This window comes from Mauremys reevesii, linkage group 15 (assembly GCF_016161935.1).
Source record: "Mauremys reevesii isolate NIE-2019 linkage group 15, ASM1616193v1, whole genome shotgun sequence".
NCBI classification, from domain to species: Eukaryota; Metazoa; Chordata; order Testudines; family Geoemydidae; genus Mauremys; species Mauremys reevesii.
The window spans coordinates 35115580-35121780 of NC_052637.1; positions in this window are offsets into that span (position 1 = coordinate 35115580).

A 6201-nucleotide genomic window follows, 5' to 3' on the forward strand; every position below is an offset into this window, starting at 1 on the left:
TTGCTCCTTAATCGTTTGCACATGTAGCCATATTAATGCTGTCTAATGGACATGGCAGATCAATTGCACTTCAGCATGAACACTGAGATGGTGTGACTTTTTTTTTTTTTTTTTTTTGGAAAGGCCTGAGTAAATTGATTGATCAGCTTGATTTTTTTTTTGTTAAGTTGTAAACAGTAATCCTTGTCAGCTATGACTTCAGATAACTTCTCCACTAGGCGAAGCTGAAAATGCCATAATATAAAATATATTGGAACTGATTCTCAGGTGCTGTAAAGCAGCAAATTTATCGCACCCGAGAATCTGTCCCTGGTTTTGTAAAGTTACTCCATCAGTCTAACTAGTGCCTTTGATGCAAAACAAAATGTAAGTTAACAGGCTTGAAGGTTAGTCAAACACACGTGGCATCATATAGTGAAGTTCACTTCTCTCTAGACTTAGGTCAGTGTAGATACACTAGTGACTAATTTGACCCACTGATAGGAATATTGATCCAGTTTTGATTGGGCGTTCTCTGCCCTGTGCTGATTGGCTGCTTTGCTCTACTCCTCTCCCTCCACCTCCCTCACCATCTCTTCACCTCAGCTTCACTTCACACGGGCCCCTCTCACCCCATATTTCCCCTACCGTGGCCCCCTCAGCCTCCTTCCTTTTTTCCATTCTGCTTATCCCTGCTCAAGTGAACCCACCCAAAAATCAAACTAACGTGATGTTTTCTGCCCTCGTGTTGTTCACTTGGCTTGTTCGTTCTGCCCATTTCTCTCCCACCCTGCGTATGTCTTGTCTATTTAGAGTGTAAGTGTTTCACAGCAGGGACTGTCTGTCCGTGTCTGTACAGTGCCTAGCACAATGGGGTCACATTCTTGGTTGGTGCTTAGGCTCCACCATAATAAACACGACATTGCGTGACTGAAATTCTGCGCTGGGCCTCTCAGAGGCACCGGACAGGGACATGGACAGAAGTGTCTGTTAACCACCTCTATGCCCTCGATGGAGTGTATGGAAGTTCTGAGGCCACTAGTAAAATTTTTCCACCTTTTTGGTAACTATAACATAGGTAAAATGCAGCATTTTGATCTCATTAAAACATCATTCGCTTTGCATTATATTATTCAAACTATCTGAGTCAGTCACAACTGTCAGAGCATCAGCCTTATTTTCATTTACAGATACAATTTGCTGCATACAATGACTTATACTCCAGGAATTAATTTTGCAAAAAATATTTGCATGCAGTGCTATGACTAGTAAAATAAAAAATCACAAGATAAGGGCTTGAGGCAGGAATTCCTTGGTGAAATTCTATGGCCTGGGTTCTTTTATACAAGTCTGCCTAAATGATGAGGTAATGGTCTCTTCTGGCCTTAATCACAGATTCACAGAATTTAATTTATAATGGACTGAAACTTTTCCCCGGTCGTCTTGCAAAGAGTCGAGGAGGAAACTGGTGAGATCCTATATATTTATCTCTGGTGGCACTTTAGTAACTTTATAAGATGATGATTAGGAGCCTAAATAATGTATAAAGAAATTCCCTCTAGTTCTTCAGACTGTATCTCTGTGTGCTTCATGCATACTGCAGGAGGCTTTGAAATAAACAATTTCCTCATAGCACTGCTGTAAGGAGAAAACATAGCATTGTGTGAGTTTTGCTTTAGGTTTTTACAGAATGGCTTTTTGGAGGGGGTGGGTGGGAAGGGTGTTAATTTAAAATGCTGCTGCCTTCAAAACTGTTCCTTCATTTCAAATGTTGCTAAGTACTGTACTTCTTCCTTCCCTCTGTATGGTAATCAGTGGTGTGTTTTATTAATGTGTGCCTTATTTGTGATGTGCACGTAACATAGGAAAGTGGTTAAGACATTTAAAGGGTCTATGCTGTTGTGTGCATAACTTTGGAATATTCAATTTAGCCTTTGAAATCAGATCTCTGGATCAGTTAGCCTCATATCTTGCTTCTGGATGGGGCCAATAGCTTTGTCTTCAGAGGAAGACTTAAAAAAAAAACCAACAACCCATAATGCATCTAGCACTGAGTAATTCTGCACAATAAAATCCTTCCCCTTGCAGACAACCATCTTTCATTGAAGCATAAGGCTTGATGACCCTTATTATCTAGGCTTGACCTGTTCCCAATGGTTTTTAAAGGTCATACAATTTCTGAGTCCCTTTTAAATCCACAGTATGTCTCTACCTCCGGTGTTGCTAAATTTCACAGCTTGACTGTTCAGTTCATAAAGCACTAAACCTTTTATTCCCTTTTAATTTTTATCAAGTGTCCCCTTGTTCCCACATTATATAACAAGGTCTGTGAAAGGCGGTGATACACTTCAGTATACCTTTGTCTCCAGTGATAGCTGTGCATGCAAATAGACAGAACGGCCCTGAGTGTCTGCAAGGTTGTTTCCTGCTAAAACAATGTACTATGCTGCTGATTGTGTTCATCTGTTTTATAGAGCGTTTTAATTTCCACACTCCATCCTTTATATTATTTCCACAGGCTTGTAGCTTTTCTACATTTTCCTCTGGTTCTAAGGTAATGAAGTGAAATAAATACTTCATAAAAGAGAAGGGTCATTTGACATTTCTGTACCTATTGTAGCAAACAGTGGGAGTTTGACAGAGAAGCTGGGGTTCTAGTGTGTGTTCTCCAACCTCCTCTGCAATTTCAGTCACATAATTCCCATAATGAGCCCATGTACTAAGGTTTTAAATGCACAGCGGTGGTGTGGTCTTAATAAATTGTTCAAAAGCAACCTCGGGAAAGCCAGGAACACCAAAGAGAAGGCTGATTTGGAGTGTTCAGTCGGGTCTTTCTGTTCTGATTAGCAAGGGGAGTACACATCTACTGGCTTAAAAAAAAATAGAGAGAACTGGCTGCCTGTTGTGGCCAATTGCTCCTATGAATGCAGCTATGATAGCTGTGGAGCTGCTCTGCAGTGTCTGAATACTGTGTGCTGAGCTGGTTATTGGGACATTTACTGCATAAATCTATTGAATTAGCTTAATACAGGGTCTGCAAGGAAAAACACACAGGAGGTGGATGGCTCAAAATAGCCGCCTCTCAGCAAATACATGAGGGACGTTAATGGACAATGGCAGAGCCATTGGCTTTGAGGCCTCTGGCTTGGCCTCTTGCTGAGTATCCAGGGCTGGTTCTGCCCAGGAACAGAGAATAACAAATACTATAGCGGTTTAAAAGGGAGCTGTCTCTTGGGAGGGAGAAAAGAGGTTGGGGAACCAGGCTGAGAGAGAGGCATCTGCTGGGGCATCTGAAGAAGTTAGGCCTGCCTAGGTTACCATCAGGGGACGATCAGCTTTTTAATAAGATAAGTCTGTGTTTGTCTTTGTTTTTTTTAAATTGTGGAATTCCATCCCAGGAGAGGTATAGGCTGCAGGATTGGCATAAACGGGCAGAGGTGCAGCTAGCCCTCTAGCCGTGGCAAGAGGTATTGCATACATGAGTGCATCTGTAAATGTAGGTGTAACATAGGGTATGTCTGCATGGCAATTGAAGGTGTGACTGCTGCTCCAGTAGGCCAGCCAGAGCTTGCTTTAATCTAGTTCGCACACTAATAAGTAGTAGTGAAGATGGAGCGGCACAGGTTACCAGAGTTCCCAGTGGGCTTGTACAGCCCATGCTGCTGCATGTTCACTCTGATTTTGAGCAGGAGATTGCCGCTCAGGCAGGCATCCCCACCCTAGAATTAATCACCCCTCTGACTGCAGTGTAGACATACCCTTAGGTCCGCATTCCCTTTTGCCTCCCTGAGGTGACAAGATGCAAATGAAGAGGAAGCAACAGGAGAATGATGGAAAAAGCCTCCTTTTGGTGTTAGATCAAACTAGCCACATAAGGAGTGGGAGGAGAGGGCGTTCCAGGCCACTGTAGTGGAAATGGCCATTTCACTGATCACACGAGTCAGGATCGTACCAACATACTAGTGTAGTCTTCCCAGCAGGTATTCTATTGACCTTAAGGTCATGAAATTGAATTACACTTTATATTACACAGCACTTAAGGAGTTGGTTTGGGCCGTGCCTAGTACGGTAGATAGTTCCTCCTTAGACAACAGACACTTTAAATAGAGGGGAAATGATTTTCCCAGGGTCCCAGAGCAAGGAATAGAACCCAAGTCTTCTGGCTTCTATTCCAGGTCCATAGCCACTAGACATGCTGCAGCTTTCTCCAGTGCAAGCAATGGCAGTAAGGACAGGGTGGGAAAACTGACTCAATGTGAAAGGTACATGGCCGTTAGGGGTGTGATTCCCGTTTGTTGTAATGAGTTGCACAGGGCAGTTGGGAGGCCATCTCGTAAGGTGTGTGTTAATACCTATATTCAAAGCAGTTCAGGATAATACCGCTGCTTATGGCCAGTTCCCCTGTGATGGATATTCATAATTCACTTTTAAATACTGGTTGCCACTCTTTAAATGGAAGTGACTCTCCCCTAAAATTTTTTATTTCCAATGTTCCTATCCCGCAGCAGGAGTCTTGATCCATTTCCCTAATTTGGATATCCAGCCCCAAATATTTGATGGATAAGCTTACACTTGAGTTGGCAGAAGACAAAGTAAACTATGGGGTTGGGAGGGAAGACTGTTTGTTTGTTTTTCCTCTCTTTTATCATTTCATTTGTATTTCTCATTACTACATACAGTGGAATTTAGAGCAGCCTAGAAATCCTTGTCTGTAACATCCATTTTAGCTATCTCCCAGCTCAGGCCTCTTCCTAAATCTCCCTACAGCTATTAGCAAAAGTGGTGTGAAATGTCTGCAATGAAAACTGAAATTCCTCTGACTCATTTGTTCCAGTAGTATCCCTTTAAATAGCTTGGGAGTCCTTTCGTGGTGCTCACCGTTCTGTGATTTAGGAGCTACCCCAAACCAGTCAGATCAGCAGCATGTTTGTAACTAAGCTGTGCAGGTTTGTGTTTGCCTTCATATTGCTGTGTAAAGAACAAAAGACACAATGGTGTCATATACCAAATGGAGTTTGACTTTGAATTTATTGGTCGAGACTCCACATGAAACTGGGGCAGTGATGAGAACCTGACCTGACTTGCTCTGGGCGGATCAAAACCGGAAAACCTGTGCACATGACTGCAAAGTGAGGCCACCAAGTTTCACTTCCAGTATTAGCCAGTATCCACAAACTGTGTCTTCAATAATCATTTTAATATAGAGCTATGTTGATTTGCCTGCTGGTAAAGCCTCGCCTTCATATTTATCTGGTGCTTCTCTTCCTCCAATTTTCTGTTATGAGGTGGGGAAAGCAAAGACAGTGTCTGAAGGTTTGATGAACTGGCATCTGTTAGTGGCTCTGTGGTAGGAAGAAACTCAGGAAGCCGATATCTGCAGTACAGTAGCAGACAGGACTGTTAACTTTTCTTGTATACAGCGGGAAGCAAGCTTGTGCTGGCTGAAGAGAAGATTATGCTCAGCTTAAACAGAGTAGCCCATCATTGACCCTGCAGAGTGTGTGTGTGTGTGTGTGTGTAATTCTAACACAGGAGAAAGTAATGGTGAGGGTGGCTAGGAGATATTAATGAACATTGGATCAACTGCTTGCTTGATTTCATTTGAGTGTGAAAGCTGTGGCATCCGGTTATAGAGGGAAGGAGATGGTTAAATCCCTTTGTTGAAAAATTCTAAAATATTCTCTCTTCTCCTGCAGTGTTTCTTAGCTAGTTTATGTTAGGTCTCCTAGCTATTTTCTTTTAACTGGTGGACTCCCTCTGCCTGAATGCTATCTTGGAAGTCTCCAGATTCTCCCCCTGCTACTGCATAGATAACCCATTGCAGCAGCTTTTAGCTTTGTAAACAGTATAGGTTTTCCATTGCAAGCTAGAAAATGTGACTGTATGCTGTGGCAGTGAGCAGTCCCCGGAGAAGCAGTAAAAGGGAGGACATTTCCTCACATCTCTTATTTTTTATTTTTTTTCAGCCTGTAGCTGCCCACTAGGCAGAATAATATCAGCGGGCTATACCCCTCTCTTCCCACACTTTTCTGTTCCACTAAGTTATAAAACAGCCAATGACCTGCTTGAGAATTGAAGTATCCACCAGATGTTTCCTGAGCAAAGACAGCTAGTGTTTCCCTTTGCACATCATCTTGTGAGAGGCAGTTCTACAATGAGCACATGTCTGACATCATTCAGTATGTTGACATTAGTCTAGTGGGAATCTTTCTCTTACCCTAC